The 24,059-nt window shown below is 32.0% G+C and overlaps 1 protein-coding gene across 2 annotated transcripts in view; it reads right to left on the reverse strand.

Annotated features, from left to right (window-relative positions):
* EDIL3 (EGF like and discoidin domains 3) overlaps positions 1-19,474 on the reverse strand; it is a 610,996-nt gene extending 591,522 nt beyond the window's left edge. Inside the window, exon 1 of one of the 2 annotated variants that reach the window (XM_039875013.1) lies at positions 19,415-19,474. The gene's annotated coding sequence lies outside the window, so the exon portion shown is untranslated. The remainder of the gene's footprint in view (positions 1-19,414) is intronic. The other variant, XM_039875011.1, reaches the window with a different exon arrangement.
* Positions 19,475-24,059: the final 4,585 nt, after the last annotated feature.

Here is a 24,059-nt window from a genome sequence, read left to right on the forward strand (position 1 = left end):
ATAAGATCCTCAGGTAATTGGAGTCACAGAAGGAAAGTAGATAAACATGTGCAGAAAATAATTGAAGAAATAATGGTAATGAATTTCCCAAATTCATGAAAATATCGACCTACAGATCTCAGGCTCAGTTAAAACAAGCGGAATAAATACAAAGAGAACTATGCCTAGGCATATCACATTCAAACTGAAGAATAGCATGAACAAAGAGGACATCTTAAAAACAGTCAGAGAAAAGAGTACATTATATACAATATACAGCAATAAGAATAATGATTAATTTCTCAGGAGATTGACTAGTGGCCAGAGAGAATTTAATAACATCTATAAAATACTGAAAAGAGAAAAAATCAATTCAGAATTTGGTAGCCAGTATAAATATCCTTCAAAAACAAGAGTGAAATAAAGATATTTTCATATAAACACAAACTAAGATAATATGTTGCTAGCAAAACTACACAAGAAACACTAAAAGAAGGTTGTCAGGTTAACTGAAAAGGATACCAAAATGGAAACAGATCTATGACAAGATGTAAAGAGTATGAAAAATGGTAAATATGCAGTTAAATATAAAAGACTATTTTTCTTAATTTCTTAAAAGACAAATGATTATTTAAATATTATTGTTGGATGGGGTTTAAAATATATGTAGGAGTAAAATATATGGCATCAATAGCCCAAAAGTAAGATGACCATAAATGGAATTATTCTATTATAAGGTTCTCATATCTTTGAAGGATAAAGAATGATGTATGAAGTTCTATAATATTAATTCAAAGTATACAATAAGTTAAAGAAGCCTACCATAATTCCTAGAGCAGCCACTAAAATAAAATAAAAATAAGTTATAGCTAAAAATTCAACAAAACAAATAAAGTGGTATAAGAGTAGACAAATGGTGAATGGCACAGAAGAGGGTAGTAAAAGACCCATGTATAAAAGTTAATTGACAAAGTTATCCATCCACTCAATGTGAAAATGAAAATCTTTTCATCAAATGGTGCTGAATTAATTGGATATATATGAGAGAAAGAAAATCTTTATTACTAACTCATCAAAAAAGTTAATTAAAAATGACCATAGGCCTAATCGTAAAAGCTAAAATTATAATAAAATGGATAAGAAAATATGCATAACATTTGGGTAAGAAGATTTCTTAGATCACTATAATCTTAAAATAAAATAAATTGAATTTTATTTAAAACATCCGATCTTCAAAAAACGTTAAGAAATGAGAATTAAAAACATGTTGAGAGAAAAATATTTGCAGTACATGTCTGAAAAAGGACTCTTATGTGGAATATATAAAACATTCTTACGACTCTAATATGAAAAACAATAGTTTAAAAAAAATAAAAGGCTTGATGGACACTTCACAAAATTAGGTCAACAACTACTTGAAAAAATGCTCAATCATTAATTATTAGGAAATGCAAATTAAGACCACAAGATATTTCAATCCAAACTCATTTGAATGACTAAAATTAAAAATTGTAAATACCAATTGTTAACAGTAAGTGGCAAAACTGAATCATCATATATTGCTGGTAGAAGTATAAAATGGTAAAATCACTTTGAAAATATCTAACAGTTTCTTTTACACATATATCTAATCTACTACTCCAAAATTCTAATCCTAAGTATTAACACATGGGAAATGAAAATACTCCTATAAATATACCTGTACATGTATCTTTATAACAGTTTTTTTCAAAATAGCTACTAACTGGAAAAATCCATATGTCCATCAACAAATGAATGGTATATTCATATAATGGACTCCTACTAGACAATAAAGTTTAAGAAATTGTCAATATATGTGGAATTATGGATAAACTTCAAATTCTAAGTATAATAAACTAGACACAAAACAGTATGCATTCTATGGTTCCATTTATATGATATTGTAGAATAGGCAAAACAAATCTAAGGTTATTTAAGTATTTATGAGGTGGGGGTTAGAAGTTGGTAAAGATTCACTGCAAAGGAGCAAGAAGGAACTTTCTGTGATGACGGAAATGTTCCCTATCCTGTGTGTGGTGTATGGTAGACAGAAAAAAGGCACCCCCAAAGATGTCTACATCCTAATGTCCAGAATCTATGAATATGTTATCTTACATGGCAGAAGGGACTCTGAAGATGTGATTAGGTCAAGGACCTTAAGATGGAGAGAGTACATTGGAGTACCCAGGTGGGTATAGTGTAATCACAAGGGTGCTTATAAGAGGGAGGCAAGAGAGCCAAAGTCAAAAAAGTAGATGCGATGATAGAAATAGAGTTTGGAGTGATGTGCTTTGTTGACAAGGAAAGGGGCCAGGTAACAAGGAATGCAGACAGCCTCTCGAAGCTAAAACCCCTAGAAGGTACTAGTCTTGCCCACATCTTGATTTAACACTATAAGACATATTTCAGGCTTCTGAACTACAGAGTTGTATTTTAATGAATTTATATTCTTTTAAGCAACTGAGAGTGGCAGTTTGTTACAGCAGCATTAAGAAAACTAATACAGGTGGTTGGTACTTGGGTATATACATTTGTCAAAACTCACTGAAGTGTACAATTAAAACCAGTGTATTTAATCATATGTAAATTATACCCCAATAAAGTTGATTTTCAAATACACTGAACAAATATTACATAGAAAATATGTTTTGCATGGACGGCACTCTCCAAGGCTGTGTTCTCCAATACTGTTGGAACTAGTCACACGTGGCTGCTGAGCACTTGGACAGAAGCTGCTCCCAAACTGTTCTGCATTTTAAAAACTCAGTACAAAAATATTTCCTAATATTCATAATGGTTACATATCAAAATTATATTTTCCATACATAGGGTTAAATAAAATATATTATTAGATCAATTTTATTTGTTTCCTTTTTGTAATATGGCTTCTAGAAACTTTAAAATTACATGTGTAACTCACATTATATTTTTAATAGATAGCTCTGCCTCAAGTGCTTTATGTGTTCACGAAGGGGTTACATCCACATCTAGTTAGAAAGAGATTCAGGAAGGAAATTCATCCTTGAAAATTTTTCAGGATAAGAGATGAAGAGAACAGTGTATTCTAGAAAACAGGGAATGCAGGTCAGAAATCAGAAGGTGAGAAAGTTCAATGCATGTTTGAAAAATACCAAATAATGGTGGTTGGTTAGAGCACACAGCTAATGATGAGAGTAATTGGAGACTGCTTGAATAACCTCTTATTGTGTTCAAAGTAGCATAAATTCACAGAATATTAGATAATCTCATATTTAAATGTAAACATAAATACTTTGCAATGTCAAATTTAAAGGATATTGGCATTACTATGGCTAATATGTTATTTGCAACACTGTTTCATTATCACAGATTGAGTATAAAGAGAATGTCTCCCATTAACACATAGAGTTTCAATTGTCTATGAAATTTTTTTTTTTTAGTTTTATGCTTAGTCTGCTCATTGGGAGACTGAATAACATGCCAGGTAACTCTCTAGCTCTGTTATAAGCAAGCAGGCTTTAAATTCATCAATCAAAGCAAGTGCTTACAGGATACAATATCTAAATAAAAATAGGCAATTTTTTAAATAGTGATTTCCAGAACATCATGCATTGGCTTATATTATATAGGTTATAATACAAAAGACTAAGAACTTCTCAATAGTTTGAGAAAACTATACAGATCCATTAAGAAGTTCAGAGTTTTATGTTTCAAGAAGTAGCTGGCATGGGAAAAAATATTCTGGAATAATTATCTTCTCCATATCAGTGTGTCCCTAATACACACACATCAAAATGAATTATGTATATACTTAAGTTATACAAAAAAGTTTTTACCCCTCTCTGGTAATTCTGAAGATTGAACACACATTACAGTTGCCTTTGAAAAAAATGTCTTCTTGTTGTTACATAGCTAGGTGAACATACAGACACACACATACATACACACACATGCAGGGTAGATTACCTTGTACATAGAAAACATTTAATATATATTTTAATAAGTAAACATACTTTTCAACTTCCATAAAATTAAGAGAAAACCTATAACCATTCATATTGTGCTACAATGAAACTAAGTGCAACATTATCATTTAAATTTTTAAAAACAAGTTTTAAGTATTCTTAGTACCAGTCACTACAATTAATAAAATATCAGTACCTACTCTCAAGAACTGTCTTTGGAAAAGAGAGATGTATAGATAGATGCCATCCAAAGTGAAGAATAATGTTCTTTGAAAGGATATCTTGTTAAGGGAAACCTCCTGATATGTGTCAAACCTGAACATTTTTGTTCTAATATCTTCAAGGCAATGTTAATTGCTTAACAGTTTGAGGTATATTTCTAAAAAATTGACTATAACAGGGTACTTGATATAAAATGATTTCTGAAAGAGAAAAATGTTAAATTAATTGAATAACCTTTTGCAATAAAACTTCCAGTCTGGGAAATAAAAATTACACGATAAATCTTGTAAAAGATACTATTCAATTTAGTTTGGGAATATATTATCGACCTCATAAAATATTGTTTCAAAGGAAAATAAACACTATTGCTAAAGAGTATTCTAATACCAAGCATTTCAACTGATATTCCATGCAAACAATAACTGATGTTCTCTGCTTTCATTTAAAATAACTTTCTGTTAAAGGTGACTTTGACTTTACAGAATGATACATAAACTTATCTAATTTGTAACCAGCGTTTCTCATTTAAAAAAGAGGGGATGTAGAATATAGGGTGTTGAATGAATAAAGAATTGGGAGGAGTTCAGAGCTATCACTGTAAATCAAAAAAATACTTGTATAATTCTTATTCTTAAAATACAGATTGTTTCATGAAAGGGGGACTTGGGGGGCAGGACCAGCAATGAAGTGGTGACTACAGTTATGGGTTGAGTCAAAGCACAACAGGTCCTAAAAGCAAAAGGTGGTGTGAGGGATTCAGAGTACCGGTCTTTGACTCACTGGGGAACTGGACGTTTTTACATCTTCAGTGTGAGGGCTTTTTTTTTTTTTTCCTGTTCAGTCTCAAAAGGAACTACAATAATAAGAGAAGGAGATCCAATGATGGGGCAGAGGAATTTATCCTGATCATTGTTGTATTTACAGTCTATCTTCAAGTGCCTGGTCTGCAGAAAGCTTGCTACACTCAATAGAATACAGAATTCCAACAAAATTACAGCAGTAACTTGCTAGATGGCTTAAGTAACTACCTCTCAGTGTCTATCTCTAATCTCTAAGATGTACAACTTTAAAATGTGTGACTATCTTCAAGTGTTGTTTTGAGGATGAAATAAAGGGTGAATATAATGTATACTCTAAAGGAATACATAAAGAATAAAAATGATAAATCTGCCAGTGTGTTACCATTCCTAAAATAAGCAAATAATATTATATAAGGCTAAAATAGTATTGCTATCTCATTAACATTCTTCTAATAATAAAATAGACAATTAAACATAAAGTAAGCTTTATTTTAGTATAGAAATAGTTATTTTCATTTGGATTGAAAAAATATGGCAAATGGTTGCCAATTTTTGACATTGATTGCTGGTAGATTATAACCAATGCTTTTCAATGATATATCCTATTATGTTAAAAAAAACTCTCTAATATTAATGGAATAATCTAATACTGAATTTGAGATTGCTCATGATGTCTTCAGGTATAGCTGCATGAAAATATATAACAAGACTGATTCTTTGGATAAATAATGGGGCATGCAAAATAACTCCACACAGTGGAGTTCTTGATGACTTTTATGGTTAATTTACCTTATGAGTTTCATCAGTGCAGCCCTACTAATTACATGAAATGTGTGTGAATACGTATGTGTATGTATTTATATGCTTAAAATACTTCTAATGGATAAAAACATTACAAATTCTGTTGAGGCCCTTTTCTGCCTCATCTGGATCACATCTTCCTGATAGAAATTTGTTTATTATATCAGTTTCTCTAAAATCTACTTTGGGTTTGTTAACACTCTACATTATTTCTATTAACTATTTTATATATTTTATTTTATTTTAAACTTTTTTATTTGCTGTAGTTTTAGAACAAAAAATACATGTAAATTGGATAAAATTCACAAAGTACAGATCAATATTCAGTGAAATGTTTGCCTCTTTTTAACTCTGTATCCTGGCTGAGTTTCCTTCTCCAGAGGCAATCAATCACTGTTACTGGTTTGATGTTTATCTTTTAGAGTCATTTAATACATATGCAAGCATACATATTTTAAAAATCACAAATAGCATTTTATTTATACACACTATTCTGTACCTATGTTTCTGGGAACAGGAGTACCTTGCAAAATCAAGACTAGATTTCTATAATAGAAAATGTTAATAACATTAAGAAATAGAATTATAGAAGTCATGATTTTTTTTTAATTTTTCTTACATAGAAGAACATTCATACCAAGGAGATCAAACACTGAGTGCCTGGACAAGTCTCTCATCTCTCTTATCAATAAGACACTTTAATAATTGATTCTAGTATTTTTCCCATTCTATCTAAATGTAGCATCAGATTATTTCTTAAAAACAACAAATACAAATCAGATTTGATATAAAAATAAAAGGTTATCCTGTGTAAGAATTTAATATTTTAAGGTAATGCATAACACCAATGCCTCTACTTTTTTTCATATTATTCCATTTTTCTGGCCTTGTGTCTTCTTTTTGCCTAATAATCAGCCTAATAATCACAAAGTACAGATCAATATTCAGTGAAATGAATAGCCAAGACCCCATATAACTGCCTTCCCCAGCCAATTCTTGTGTTTTCTCACAATTCCCACTGTGCTATGCTATGAAATCTGATTTAGTTCCTATTTCCCTGGAATTTAGCTTTCCTATCTGCTTATCTAATAAAGTAATCTATTAACAAAAAGTATATAAAACCATGCACCATCCTTTCAGTATGTTAATGTGGTGAGTGCCATTTGTAAATGCTTCTCTGAACTAGATAAATGAGGACTCATTATTTTGTAATAGTTTATCTTTTGTTGTTGATAATGTTATATTTATATAATTATTTCTTCTTTACATACATATTTAAATATATTCCGAAGTAAATATACAATTTGAATTAGATAATGTTGTATAATTATTTAATCTAATTTTATAAGTCCATAGCAAAACATTTTAAAAGCAATTATATATAAATATAACATATGATTGTAATTCTTAGTAATTGTGGAGAAACTAGTTTTAAATTTTTGATGTTTCACTACAGCCAATATTAAATGAATAAGAACTTGGTACTAGTATGTATTAGTATAAATCTGAAGAAAATGCATTTGAATACCTTTTTCTAGTATTAAGACACTACATATTAATTTTGAAGATTAGACCCAGCACTTGACATTTTAATAAGATACGAAATAGTCTTATAACATTTCAGTTAGTTTTTATGTGCTACCCTATATGAATATATGAAAACACAAATTTCCTGAACTAATTGCTATTTCCTAATCCATCCTTGTTTGAGACAACTTTGGGGAGCCACAATGAAGTTCTCTAGCCCTTTCCTTGTATACTCTCTAGAAACTCTAGTCCCAAATGGTTCTTACATTCACCTGTGAGCGATTCTCTGAGACACACTAAGAGAACTCAATCTCTAACTTATAAATATAGGACTATCAGTTCCTCATTTCTTAATCTGGTACTATCTTTAAACATTAGACAGCAGCAAAGTGGCGGGTCTGTTCACGAGGTCCTCTAAACTTTTTCCTTTTCTGATATCAGAAGGAGATGATGGCTTGTGCTCCTGATGCTGCCAAGACCCAGGGCTTCAAACACCGAAGTTGTTAGAACAAGTTTGAAATTTGATGATTAATACTGTGTTTATCAAAAGCAGAATAATTGCTACCTCCATGTTGTAATGCCTTTTGGTGTTCAACATGCACAGAAATTTTAGAGATCTTTTAGTTCATAGAAACCTGGCTACTATATTAGATTCTATTGGACTTATTTGGGATAATGTTGAGAGATAGATATCAGCCTTCTCTTCTGATGCTTACCTCACTAGTTTAAATCAAACTCAAGAAGTTGCTAGGTTCTGCTTCTATACAGACCCTTGCATTACTGCTCCACCGGTTCCTAAGACATATTTACTATGCATATCTAGATCTCAGTCTAGGACCACATAGGCTGGCTATGTGGCCTCATAAGTTTAATAGAGGTTATTTGAAGAAACTTTCATATTATTGAAAAAGACAAAAATGTTTGGCTTAAAAGTGTGTTTCATATTTTATGCTAAAATTCAAAATGTATTTGGGTTTCTACAAAGTGATTACTTAACTAATGTTTATTCTGAATCTGATTTGGTAGACCTTGAAATTATTAAAACAGAGATCAGACTAAAATAAATAAATCATTGACTATGAAGGCATAGATAATGATTTGAAATATATATAATGCCTGTCTAAGGAGGGGAAATGCTAAGTAGGAGTAATTCCCTTTCTAGTAAATTATTATGATATTCAGTTATTTTCTTTTCTATTCTGCTCTATTGGAAAAGCATCATTGGAGACTATAGCTGCTAAACAGGAAGTTTTCAGATGGCAGTACAAGGATACCTGTTTTCCAATCTCTGGAAATAAACAGTTTGAATAAAAAATGAAGGGTATTGTGTTTAATGAGAAATCATTGACAGCACTCTCAGAAGAAGGTCCTTCCCCTCATTGACAGGGATCACAGTAGAATATAAACTAGGTATTTTCACAAATGTTACCAGGTAGGTAACCTAGAACTGCTTTTCTGGATGATCTCAAAGTACTCATTAAATGACAACTTTTACAAATTATGCTGTGAATGATTTCTGAAATACTGGAGAACTAAATCTCAACAGTCCACTGCTCGTCCACCCCATGTGATACTGTGGTCTTGGCTTGAGCGGCTGATATAAGTCAGTACCTTGACAGATAAATGGCATTTGTTTAATTTAAATGACACTCGTCATGCTGCCTTTTGTTCTAAAGCACTATGAGGTTAATTGAGCATATATGAAAAATTAGCCAGGCTAAAATTGCCTCTGCTCTAAGTCAGGATTATTAATTGACTGGCCTTAATTTAGAGCTTCTTCATTTTCTATGATAGACTGAATTATGTAGACTGTTTAAAGGAGAAATGCTAATGATAATAACCTGATTTTAAAATTGTCATGTGACTAGAATTTCAGCATAGTCAAATTTAACAGGCTTCAAATTCTAACCATGCTAATATGGCTCTTATATTGAATCTATTTATGCCATCATATGGGAAGGGAAATCTGAGAGTAGGTCTTATCAGTGACTTTTAATGTGCAAATTTGCTTATGACCTTCAAAATCATTTCACACTAAATATGATCTTAGATTTCATGAATACACAGTGCCTTTCCATTTTATGTAGATAACAATGTGTTGCAGAGTTTGCATCTTATAGCAGAGTAATTAAGGCCACATCTATTGTGTTTCCATATAGTAATTACAGAGGTGATTGGAACATTTCTGTAGAGAATTAGCTTAATTTATCAAGCAGTGGTTCTTGTGGAATAAATGAGCAGAGGCACCCTTCAGCTAAATTGTCTTCCAACCTCTACCTATAGAATATGAATAGATTGATATACTACAGCCCAGTGAATTCCATACATTATAATTAAGTACAGCTCCCCAAGTAGAGGCCACCAAGGAAAACAAGGAGCCTATGGAGAGACAGTACTATTTCCTACTGCATGTCCTCCATACAAATCCACTTCTTTCCCTTCTAAACTATATATTTTGGTTCCCAGAAACAAGCAAAGCATATTTTATATTTGAATGAGGTACTAAATTTGAACCGCTTTCATAGTCAGAATTACACTTTGAAATCTCTAAGATACTTTTTGAATGCTCAATAGGCAAAGGTTAATTTCTTTTATGGTGTTTTAAGGTGGTATCATTTATAGTAATTATTTTTATAGCTATATTTTTATGTGTATTTCATATTTCAAAAATTCGTTGTCTATATACTTTTTTTCTCATTAATCAGAGATAATTTTCTGGAAGAATTCTAGCACAGTTATAACGATAACACAGGTGTACCTTCTTCCCTCATTTCTTTTATTAAGTCCCTTGTACAACAGAGTTCAATTTCAATCGTGGACTTTAGTTGTGAACATGACCAGGGACAGATACACTAACCAAGCCGCAGAGAACTTGAGGCTGCAGGCATTAAAAGCAAAAGCACATAGTGAACTCTGTTTAAAGATGCCAGGTGATATTAAGAATTATCCATAGGTAATATTCCTATAAAGACAAGTAGGCTTCTTTGAAGCTACCTGAATTCAGATAGAATTTTTAAATGAATGAAGCAAAAGAAAGCACTAGGTATAGGTGAACACTAATTTAAATAATATGTCTGTGCAGATATTATCTCTATCAATGGCAATTTTAACACACATTGGAAGATTAGACAAAAATGATAAAATAAAAACAAGGTTTGTCCTTATCCAGAGATTTACTCTGGACGAGAGTGCTAAGAAGCCCAATACAACATGTTTTTGTTAAATTCTTGTTAAGTTTGTATTTCCTGATTTATGTCCAAGTTATGTTTAGATAGTATTCTTATTATTAGAAATATCAATGTTGTGTAGTTGGTGAAAATTGTGAAACTATTTTACTTTTTTTGACTACATTTACTTTTCCTTATTTAACAAATTCAGGCCAGTAATTCAGTTTAATATAAATCAACTTTAAAACTTTACTAAAGATATTAATAAGAAATTTGTTCAGCCTTTTTTCATAGACTTTAAAATCTTTTACCCTAACATATCCAATGATATGTGCATACCTGTATATTAAAAAGGAAATAACCAATTTTCATATGAGCTGGATAACATAGTATGTTGCAAGTCTGTTTCATAGGGAAATAGAAACTTTCTCACATTGTTGGTGGAAATGCAAAATGGTACATTCATGATTGTTGTTGCGATACCTAGCTAAACTATGTATAAATCCAACTTCTAGGAATCTACCCAAACATATAATGGAAAAATATAAAATATAAATTTTGCATCCTTCATAGAAACAAAAGATCAGGACCTTTCATGTTTTAAAGGAATATTGAAGGAAGGCCTCCACAGAGTACCACTAATTATATAAAAAGAGGCAGGAAAATATAAATATATGCACACTCACACGTGTTTATATTTCTAAGGAGAAATTAAAGAAAAGCCAAAATCTATAAAAATGATAGTCACATCTATGTGAAGGAAACAACACAAAAGGGACAATGGAAGAAAAAGACTCTTGAATTTAGTTTTTCTAATTTATAATTTCTAAATTTATAATTTATAAATTTTCTAATTTATAATTTCTAATTTATAATTTTCTAATTTATAATTTTCTAATTTATAATTTTTCTAATTTATAATTTATAAATGCTTTATAAAACTCAAAAATGTTAAAAAATTAAATTCTCAAAAAAATTAAAATGAACTGAAACAATTATACTAAATTGTGTATTAAATTTGCGGAATAATAGTCCATTGAATAATTATTATAAGAGCTTTAAAATACAAAAGTTTGACTGTTCAAACTGAAATAATCCTAAAGAAAATACATTAACAAAGAAACACTAAACTGTATTCAATGATATGCTGACATTAGTTTTGGTATTGCTATTAGAAGGGAAAACAAATAAGTACAGAATTAAATGAATGGGAAGAACCGAGAGATATATAAAAAGAAAGAACCAAGTACTATTATGCTTTTCTTGTACATACTGTATTTTAGAGTTAACAAATTGTAGTTGATATGAAAAAGTTATTTTTTATTTTAAAAATTCCAGTTTATAAATGCAAAGAAAATTAGAGCCCCTAAGAAAAAAGAAAAAGAAAGAAATATATGCAATTCATAGAATTATAATGATAGATTCAATTGACAACACTTGAACCCAATAACTCAATTTAACATCTCTAAGTCTGGGACAATCAGACATCATATATCTTTTAGTATGATACAATAAGTACACCTTGCCACTTATGGTGTATTTTTGCTAAGAAAATTTCAATATGAATCTTATCATGTCACCAGATCAATATGTCATACTGTACCCATTTATAGACAATGCAGGGGCTAATGAAACAAATGACCCCATGAAGAAGCAATCAGCCAAATCTTGAATATGAGAAAGCCTAGGGGCCAAATGAGCAAGTTCTCAATAAATAAGCACTATAAAAAATAATAGAGGTCGAGGACACGACAGATTAAAACAAATTTAAAGTACATATAACCAAATGCAATGTGTGGACTTGATGTGGATCCTGAATTCATCAAACCAACCTAAAATTTAATTTTTGAGACAATCAGGAATATCTAGACACAGACTAGGCATCAATTAACATTAAATAATTACTGTTAACTTGATTAAATGTGATAATGTATTGTGATTAGCTTTAAAAATCCTTATTTTTAGAGATACTACACAGTAAGGTATGGAAAGTACTACATTATAAGTTATTTATGGAAGAAATAATACGTCAAGGTTTGCTTTAAAATACTGAAGCAAAAAATATGGGACATAGATAAAAAGTTAGCAAACACTGACAGATATTGAAACCAGGTGTTCAGTATACAATCAGTTTATTATACTATTCAGTTTATTTTTTATATTTGAACATTTTCATTTTTTATGGAAATGTTCAAATATACGTAACAAAAGCAGTGCCACTGAGTAATATGCCATCATTTTAGGCCAGTTACAAATTTAGTGACTAACTGGAAACTATGTACCCACACAGTAGTGAAATATGCTTGTTTTGAAAAGCAAAAGAGTCCATTAGAAAGCACTTTTATTTCCTTCTAGTTGCATCAAGAAGTTAATCAGAAACATGCTAAAAAGAGTATTCTGAAAAGATACCCATAAGGCTAAGAGGATCACCGATCAGAGACTGGCTACTCTGGAAAAGAGAGAAATAGATCATGTGGATTCAATCTATAGTTCCTATTAAGTTTAATAAAGTCAAAGGGTATAAATATGTGAAAAAAAAAGAAAGCCCTTAATGATCGATTAGTCCTTTTATAATAAATAACATTTTCCCATGCATTCTAATTGATTATTAATGAACCACCAGCATACCTATATTATCATTATATATTATTTTATGTGAGACACATACGTTTAGAATTATCCACATATATGATTATAGAAAGGGCAAAAATATTTTTCAACTCAATTTTTTCATATTTCTTGATAACTTAAGTCACATATAAAGATGAGGCTTTACGTTTTTTTCATAAATCTTATTGATTTTTAAAATTTTAGCTGCTAATATTAACATTGATAACATTAATGTATTTTGAAAACTTTCCTCCAAAAAATTACAATTCAATTATAATTCACATGTGGAGTACATACTGCTAAAAATAAGGCAAAAGGACCAAAACCAAGTCACTTATGGTAAGCCCCACATCACAAAACTCAGACTTAATTATTTACACTTTCAGCATTCCCAGAAATGGAATCTTAAAACCAGTCAACAAAAAATTGCCTGAATCAGCACTAGCTAGGTAATCTGTTCGATAGAATCCTGCTATCTACTACAGGAAAGTAACCTTGCAATAACCTACGCTTTGTTGTCTTATATAACTCCTTGTTCCAGCTCCTTTCTGCCTATAAAAGTCTTTCATTTCGTACAGCTCCTCAGAGCTCCTTTTTATCTTCTAGATTGGATGCTTCCCAATTCAAATTTCTTTTTGCTCAAATAAATGCTTAAAAATTTTAATATGCTTCAGTTTATCTATTAACAGTACTATATGATCGGCTACTTTGCCTTTAATTGATGATGTATTTAGAAACACCGAAGAATGGGTACCATTTTCCCTATACTAAAAGACTAAGTTATTAAGTAACATTCTCTATAGAAGATAAGTTACTATAATTTGTCTCACAATATTTTATTTATTCTAATTTATTAAATAACGTGATATAATACAAGGTATTAGAAAATTTTCGTAGTTCTGCTGTTCCTAAAATAATGTTTTCCGATCAGTGATGCATTTCCAAATTATTTGAATGTCTTAAATTACATTCTACATGGATTATGTATAAAGACATGCCATGAATATCAATTCTAGAATTCAGATGCAAAACCACTAACACTCCATTTGAAGTTTTTTTCATTTACATTTAATATTAAAAAAATGTTTTCCCTTCCATCTTTATTTCTCACATGGTGTTTAATGCTTCTCGTTTTTCTGCATTCTCACAAGGCATTAACACTCACTCTACAGGTAGCTAACCTAAAACTTATTCTCAGACTGCAGTCCTGACCATTTTAGAATTCTGTGGGTACCCTTTAAGGGTTTACAAATGAAAAGTAGAAATAACCATGCTGGTCTCCAAACCTAACTCCCCCCACTCTTATTTCGACTTTTGCCATTGTGCCTTCATTAATATTTAATGTATTTCGTTATAAGATTTAATTTTAGAGGAGTCTTAAGCTAAAATAACTTCCAGAAAAATTTTAAGTCCGATAACTCCAAAACTATTGCAGGAGATACAGAAAAGCGAACATTTATTCTACAGCTATCATTTGAATACCTATTCTTTGCTAAGCATTTTGCTAAGTGTTAGACAGAATAAAAAGATAGCTCAAATGCAGGCCTTGAGCTTGAGGAGACTGAAGTCTAGTAGGTGAGAGAAGAGCTGCATGTAAGAAACTTCAGCAGATAGAATTTAAGACAGAATGAGGAGGATGGAGAGGAAGAACATAGAGCTGGACAGAAGGAGTTAGAGACAGTTTAAAAAAATAAGTGCTGATCATTTTGAATGTCATGTAGCTCCAGGGACTGTTTTAGGGAAGTCAGAAAGTGGCTTGAGTCTGCAGTCTTCTCAGTCTGAGTCCCCTTGTCTCTCCCAGGGTGAGCATCTTGCTATGGTGCAGGTGCTTCAAGTGCGCAAATACAGTATTTTTTCCAAAACATGGGCCTCTATTATTTCAAATATTCAACTAAGAATGAGCAATGTATTCTGACTTAAGGAAAAAATTGCTGTGTTAGATTTACTGAAATATGGTACATTAACTACTATAGACATGATGGTTGAGATTTTCAAGAATCTATCATCAAACATTTTCACCTTACTTACTGTCTTTAGAACTAAATTCTGCTGTATAAGTATGATGGAAGTGGTTGTCAAGTTTCACCAGAAAGACTGAGATCAACCTCTAGAGGTGGCTCAGAAGGTGAAGGTTCACTTTGGAAGGGGACTGTAATCACAGATTTCATAAAGGTCATGGGGAAGATGGTAAGAAGAAGGAAAGAAAATTTGAGTGAGTGAGTGAGAGTGTGAGTGTGTGTGTGTGTGTGTGTGTGTGTGTGTGTGTGTGTGTGTAATGTATGTTTAAGAAAATGAAGTGGCATAGATAGGCAGCAAACAGAGAATCATGTAGTAGTTCACTTTTGCTAACAGCACTGGACATCAAATGGGAGGGGAAGTAAAAAAGCTACCCACACCTACTCTACTTGGCTCCTTCGCTTTTTCCTTCTTAACATTGTCTCTCCTTCCTCCAGTGGAAAATGAGGAGAGCAAATTAGATAACAATCCAAGAAGAGAAACTATCTCAAGAGATGATACATGGTTTAGCTCATTCCAAACCTTTATTCTGCAGTAGTAATCAGAGTAAGTTCTCTGCAGATGGCTTGCCATGAGGTTTGAGAACTAAAGACCCCTGGCAATGTACAAAAGAATAAAGGATTCCAGTCCCACTGCACAGATACAAGAATGTGAGAGTACTGATGAGGATAAACTGAAATTAACTTTCCACATCTACATTTTACAGTAGATAGAGCCTTCCCTAACCCTTTGAAATGTATTATTGTGCATTGTAGCTGGTTAAATACCAATTCAGTATTTCAAATATAAGACTAGGACAGTGATTATGGCTTCTTGAACATAATTTTTAAAATTTCACAGCAAATAGACATTTCAATTTCCAAAGTAATACCATCATTTTTGTGTACATGCACCCTCACTGGCAACACTATTGAATATGCATTCCCAGTACAGATGTAAATGGTGAGCTGAACATGATATACTATTAGGTGAGGGAATCTAGACAGTTTAATGCTATATGTTACAAAATGCTTAAAGAACAAATATCTTCTATTGAAAAAAGTTTCTTCTTATGACTTACAATGATATAATCAGAGCAGGTTTTTTTTTTTTTAAATATTCTTATTCTAAGTCAGAAAGTGAAATAAAATCCAATAAGACAGAAAATTAAGCAACTGTTTTTTTGCTGATCAGATTAGTTTTCCTAAACAGGGCTTTGAGATTAGATGTATGTGAGTCAGATATACTTTGTGGTCCACTTGGAGAGTCAGGGTCTGGCCAGTAAAACAATGACTCACTGGAACATCTCTCTCCTACAATTACATACATTTGTGGCTGAAGAGCTGTGCTAATCAGGAACACACCTCAACTAGCAAAGACCAGAGCAACTGAAAAAAATGAGTGTTTATAATAAGAAGTCAATGTTTAATCAAGAAAGTAGGCAACTGAAGATCAACACAGACATGGTAGTAAAAGTATGAGGGAATATATGAAGAGCTTTTTCTTGTGATATACACATGTTCTTAGGCAAGGAAAAAAGCTTAGTATATATACAGTTTGTTGAAAGACCAGGACTCAGCGTCATCATAAATCAGATAAATTTTCCCCATACCTGTTGTTAAAATGTGATCTGTGGGGATATATTTATCTTGCTCCAGAATAAAACCTCTACCTAGTCCCAAAGCTTATTTGCTCACTCTTAGATCACAAGAAACCCTCAGGTTTTTAGTTAACAACAACAACAACAAAAAATCAGTTTTATAGTTAATATTTCAGTCCAGGATAATAATCAAAATTCTGAAATGATTCATTGATGATTTCTCCTCTTACTCAAGTCTGGTATAGTTGGAAATGAGAGAATGAGAAAGGAGCCATGTTCCCGCTTGTCCTGTTTCTAGCCTTATCAGGGGAAGGAAAGATCTGCATGGTACTGGTACCAGTTGAAGTAGCTGCAATGTTCTTTGGGACTGGAGTGTGTTTAAAGCAGATTTTTTTTTTTCTTTTGCAGAACACTGTCACTAAGAAGCTATTCTCGTTCTACCACAGGTAAGAGATAAGGAACTGTCACCTCTCCTCCGTGATGGCCAAGGAGGTTCAAACTCTCTTCTCTGTCTCTAATATGAGTCTTTTATAACCCTACATATTTGGGGCCAGAGCGCACAGAAAAGATTTTAGATACTTTCTTTGCATGTCCTGAATAGATGGTCTAGCCTCTTAATTTGGGCTGTGGGATTATTTGTCATATATTGTTATGAGGTAAGCAGCTCTCAAGAAGCACACTGCATTCTGAAATGCCAGTTATCAAAACACTCATCATCTTATTATCTGATTTTGCTTAAGGATTATTCTTAAAATGCATACACTTGCTATTTGACTACACAGTGCCATTCATTATATTTATTTCACTTTAGACATTTGTTTCTATTCTCTGTTCCAATACTGCAATTATAAATTCAAGTTCCCTCTGTGCTCTGCAAAATGCCTGCAGCAAACTTCAGAAGAGAATCTTGCAAAAATGCCTTGTACAGCTGAGGTCAGAGTGGCTTTTGAGACCTTCCTTAACTTAGAAGTAAACAGCAAAACAAAATCTTTCAAGCTGATTATTACCTGGAAGATTCTCCCACTAGTGTGTAAGGTTGTTTCTTATCTTCTTGCACCAGGCAACTCCCTTTTGAAAAAGTTAACATTTCTCCTCTCTGTATTGCTTGGGTGTTGTTGCCCTTTTACTTCTGATTGCTTAATATTTCCCTTCAGGTATGTACAGGGTATATCTTGTTTTGAAATCCAAGATATAGAAAATTGTTGACTAGGAAGAAATATCCAATAATCAGCAATTATCTACGAAGAGAAAAATCCCTATCCCTTACTCAATCCTTGTTTCATTACAATTTATTTTTTGTTTCTACAAATTCCAGAAACTGCGCTCACCAACATCACCACCTCTACCTTTCTAAATCTTACCCTTTTGGTCCCTTCTATGTCAGTTGACACTTTTGGCCGTTTGACCCTTCCTCAAAACAATTATTTTGACTAACACACAATATTCTCATCTCCTACATATTTGTTTTTATTCTGACACTATTCTTTATTCACATGAATTGGGCCTTTGTCCTCTGCTTACCTTAAGTGTATTGCTTTCTGTCTTCTATACATGAAGAGTAATAAATAAAATTCCTGTTTATTCTTAATTCACATCCATGGTGTCAATTACCACATTTACAGCAATAACTTCTTAATGCTATTGTGGAGTGGCAGTTTAGAATCCATTTGAACTTTATTTTAATAAACCTTGTTGACTATAGAGTCAAAAGCTAAATGCTACATTCATCAGATTTTGCTGCAGCTAGATTTATGTGTGTGATTTAGGATTTATATGAAGGAGCTAAAAAAACCTGAAAGTGAGTGTATTAGTCTTCTCTTGCTGTCATAACAATTACAAACCTAAAAACATACAACCTACCATGACTGAATCATGAAGAAGTAAAAAAATGTGAACACACCAATTACCAATAAGGAGATTGAATCAGTAGTAAAAAACCTTCCAACAAACAGAAATCAGGATGGCTACAATGGTGAATTCTTCCAAATATTCAAAGAAAATTAATAACAATCCTTCTCAAACTCTTCCAAATATCAAAATTGAAGAAAACACTTCTAAATTCATTTTATGAGGCCAGTATTACCCTAATACTAAAATCAGACAAGGATACCACAAGAAAAGAAAATTACAGGCCGATATCCCTGGTAAACATAGATATAAAAATCCCCAGCAAAATATTAGCAAACTGAACTCAACTAACCTAGTGGCTTAAAACAACATCAATTTGTAGACACATTTCATAGCAGCATTATTCACCATGGCCAAGAGAGAGAAACAACATAATCGTTCATCAATGAATAAATATATAAACAAAATACAGTATAGACATACGATGAAATATTATTCAGCCTAAAAAAAGGAAGGACATTCTGATATAAATAACAAAGATAAACAAAGATATTATACTAAGTGAAATAAGCCAGTCACAAAAAAAGACAAATACTGCTTGATTCCACTTATATGAGGTATCTAAAGTAGTCAAATTCATGGAGACAGAAAATAAAATGGTGGTTGCTAGAAGCTGAGGCAAAGGAAGGAAAGAGGAGTTGTTTAACGGGTATAGAGTTTCAGTTTGCAATATGAAAAGAGTTCTGGAGATTGGTTGAACAATATTATACTGTGAATATACTAAACACTAATGAACTATACACTTAAAAGATAGTTAAGATGGTAAATTCTGTGTTATATACATTTTACCACAATTAAGATTTTAAAAAACTATTTTAAATACATACAAACCTTTTTTACCTTAGAGTTCTTTAGGTTGGAATTCCAACACGGGTCTCACTGGACAAAATCAAGGTGTCACCAGGGCTGTGTTCCTTTGTGAAGGTTTCAGTGGAGAACCTGTTTCCTTTAGAAACAACTTCTTGAGATCTCCACATTCCTTGGTTTATGGTTTCCTTCCTCCATTTTCAAAGCCAGCGACATGTGTGTTGAAACCTTCTGATGTTGATTCTCTGACTGAGTGCAGCTGAGACACTTTTTCCACTTTTAAGAACCCACGTGGTTAATTGGTGCTGGTAAGCAAACTCGGGAGTTCCTAGGGTAAAATCTGAAACTGGCCCTGTATGGAGGAGAAGGAGAGACCGAAGAAAGGCAGACCACTCCAGATTGGAAGGTGACAGTTTTAGTAAGCAAGACAAGTTGATCTCTGCCATCTGCCCACCAGAATCTTAAAGTTTATATAGAGGCCTTAACCAGGTTCAATCATGTATTCGGTCAACCGGGTCTCAACAACACCTTATTCTCTCAAGTCTATGTTCTTGAAACAACTCCTACTGTGGGTATGGTGAGTGGAATGTACATTCCAAGGACACCGGAGAGAGTGAGGAGCTTCCGGTTGCCCAGTTCTGGCTTGCAGCTCAGCCAGTAGTCACATCCTCTTGATGACCTCCTCCAACAATTGGGCCCACCTGGATAATCAGAGTAATTTACCCATCACAAAGTCCATATTCTTAATCACCATCAGCAAAGCCTTTTTTTTTTTTGCCATATTAACTTATATCTTCATAGGTTCCAAGGATTAGAATGTTGGATATATTTGGGAGGTTATCCTTCTTCCTTCCACAGTAAATTAGGAGGCAGGGTGGGTAATTAGCATTTGTTTTGCTGCCATGAGTAGTAGTGGTTATACTAGCATGGTTTTGTAGTCAGTAATCATAGTGGCAGCTTTTTAATCATGGCATAGGTAGTGTAGTTTTGTTATTATCCATGGTAAAAGTGGCTTCCTGATTCAGTAGTTTTCTCATTATGACTGAGTAACTTGTTCCTAGAAGCTTAGCCCAGAGTCTATTCCTTTATACAATTTATCAGTTAAGTATGCAAAATAAAATACTGTGCAATAAATCCCTTTCTACAAAAATCAGCAAGATTGGATTATATTCTCTGCAACTGAACCCTGGTTGGGTTAACTCCTACATCTACATGCTAGCCAGGAAACTTCCTGAAAAACATTTAAATGTCCATCTATCTTTTGGATATCTATTTTGGGGAAATCCTAAGGGATTTTTAAAAAGCAGCATATAAAAAACTATACTGATAATTTTATCCTCATATTGGAACCTCTTTCTTGTTCCCTGTATCAGTTAAAGCATTGATTCATGTGCTTAGTCTAAACCTTGGGAATCATTCAAGAGTAAACTATCTTTTTTTAATCTCTCATATTCATTTAAGAAGCACTTAATAGTAGTGAATCCTCTTCTCTATATCCCTTAAACTCACACCTGCCTATTCCTACTACTTATGCTTCATCAACTCTTAACTAGATTACTATGAACACCTGTTAACCAATCTCTCAATCATTAAAAATCACTAGCGGCTCTTTTTATCCAGCTCGATTAAGATGTAACTGACATATAACATTGTATAAATTTAAGGTGTAGAATGTGATGATTTGATAAAGTATATACTACAAAATGATTACCACAATAAGATTAGTTGATACATATATCGGTTCATCACTTCACAGTTTTGCGTGTGTATGTGTCTGTGTTGAAAACTTTTGAGATCTATTTTCTTAGCAACTTTCAAGCATGTAACACAGTATTGTTAACTATAGTTACGATGCTGTATATTATATCCCCAGAACTCATTCATCATATAATTGGAAGTTTGGCCACCTTTACCTATTTCTCTCACTCCTTTACCCACTCCCTCAAACCCCCAATCTACTGTCTTTCTGTGAATTAAATTCCACATAGGTGAAATCATATAGTATTTGTCTTTCTCTGTCTGACTTATTTCACATAGCATAATGCCCTCGAAGACCATCCATATTGTCACAAAAGGCTAGATTCCAGTTTTTATATGGCTGAACTATATATATCACATTTCTTTCATTATCCATTCATCTGTTGACAGGCGTTTCCATGGTCTGGCTATTATAAATAATGCTGCAGTAAACATGGGACACAGATATCTTTTTGAGATAATGATTTTGTTTCCTTTGAACATATGCTCAGAAGTAGGATTGCTGGATCATATCGTAGTTCTAATTTTAACTTTTTGAGGAAATCCATACTCTTTCTCATAGTGATTCTACCAATTTACATTTCTTCCAATAGTGTACATCCTCTCCAGCATTTGTTAGTTCTTAAATTTTTGATAATAGCCAGTCTAATAGGTGTGAGATTACATCTCATTGTGGTTTTGATTTGCATTTCCCTGATAATTAGTGATGTTGAGCATCTTTTCATGTACTTGTTGGCTATTTGTCTTCTTTGGGAAAATTTCTATTCAGGTACTTCGACTATTTTAAAATCAGATTACTGTGTTTTTGTTGTTATTTTTTGCTGATGAGTTGTTAGTCTCTTATATTTTGGATATTAACCTCTTACCAGATATGTGATTTGGAAATATTTTCTCCCACCTCATAGGTTGCCTTTTCATTTTGTTGATAGTTTCCTTTGCTTTGCAGAAGCTTTTTAGTTTGATGTAGTCCTATTTGTTGAATTTTGCTTTTGTTGCTTGTGATTTTGGTGTTACATCCAATAAATTACTGCAATAGAGTAACTGTAAAGGAGCTTTGCCCCTGTATTTTCTCACCAAGGGCTCTTTCTGAACTGTATATCAGATTATATAGCTCCTTTGTTAGAAATATTTCATAAATGATTTTTTTTTTGGCTTATAATAATGTATCCACCTGTAGCTTACTATTTCACCTATGCTGACTTCTACAGTCTTATTTTTCATTGTGGCTCCAAATGTAGCCCATGCTGAAGCCACCTTAAACTCCCTTTGGCTTCCTGAAACACCATGCACCAACTTTTTTTATGACGTGCTATCCCCTTTGTTTGAAACTGTTTACTCATATATGCTCTAGCTACCTCACTCTTTAACTTCAGGACTCAAATTCTTTTCCCTTGAGGCACATCATAACCTTTTTTTTTTTTTTTTTGAGTGAGGGGTGGCTTTTTTGGTTTTTAATAATCTTGAGTCAAGGCATAATCCCTGAAATTATTCACTCAGTTGGTTTATGCCTGGGAAATTATTTCATGCTTAAGAAATGCATAACTGAAATCAAACAATGTGTTGTTTATGGGAAAGAAAACAAAAGATTACAAAAAATGTAGAAAGGTAGAAAATAGTATACTTGCAAAGACCAACCAAAAGAAATTTGATGAAGCTATGTTATTATGAAAATAGAATTCAAAAAGTGAACAAAAATACAATACATATAAAAGTGGACACTTCATCTTGGTAAAGAAATATGTTATAAAATATATTAATTTACATACATAGAATTATTTCCCTAACAACTAAATGCACATTCTTTTAAAGCACATATGGGCTTTTACAGAAATGACCATATGTTAGCATATTTCATTAAAATTTACAAGACTGAATTTATACAGAGTATATTCTATAAATGCATTACCATTAATTTAGAAACAAATTTCCCATATGTTCAGAAATAAAAAAATACTTTAAAATAATATATGGGTCAAAAATAAGTCACAGTGGAAGTTAAAAAATGTTCTGAGCTAAATGGTAACTAAAATAAATCAAATACTGAGATACAACTAAAGCTATCTTTGGAGAAAAATGTATAGCTTTAATTGGATATTGTAGGAAAGAAGAAGGAATAAAATTTAATGGTTATCTCAGGAAAATTTTTAAAAGAATAATATGTAAGGAATAATGAAAAGAAAAAATTAATAAAATAATGAAAAGAAAAAATTAAAAAATTAAAAAAATGAAAAGAAAAAATTAATAAAGCAGAAAAATATATACAAAGAATGATTGATCAAGAAAAAGAGCAGGCACAAATAGATATAAGAATGAGAAGGGGAAGATAGGTACAGATTCTATAGAATTTGGTGATAATTATAAGAAAATATCACCAATTTTAATCATTAAATTAGAAAATATACATGTGATGGACAAAATCAAAGAAATACTAAATTTTATGGAAATTGGCACAAGAAGGAATAGAAAATCTTCATGGACCTATAACTGTTAAAGAAATCAAATAAGTTAGTAATAAAGTCATCTGATCATGATATCTATAAGCTCAGATAGGTTCACTAGCAAATGCAAACATAAATTTATTTTTTAATCGTAAATTTTACCTAATTCTTTCAGGAAAAAGATTTTTAAAAAAGTCTTGTAAAATTTTGATTCAATACTTGAAGAGAATATTTAAAGAAGTAAAATTATATACCAATTTCATTAATAAATACAGATCCACAGATCTTAAAATATTAAGAAGCAAAATCCGGAAGAGATAATACAAAAGTTAATCCATAATGAGAAGGTTAGATTTATTTCATAATGTAAGGTCAGCACGACATTAGAAAATCTTTTAATATAATTTACCACATTGATGAATATATGAGAAATTATATCTGATTATCTTAATAGATGCAGAAAAAACTTTTATAAAATAAAC

Source organism: Pteropus medius, unplaced genomic scaffold (genome assembly GCF_902729225.1).
Source record: "Pteropus medius unplaced genomic scaffold, Ma_sr-lr_union100, whole genome shotgun sequence".
Taxonomy (NCBI): Eukaryota; Metazoa; Chordata; class Mammalia; order Chiroptera; family Pteropodidae; genus Pteropus; species Pteropus medius.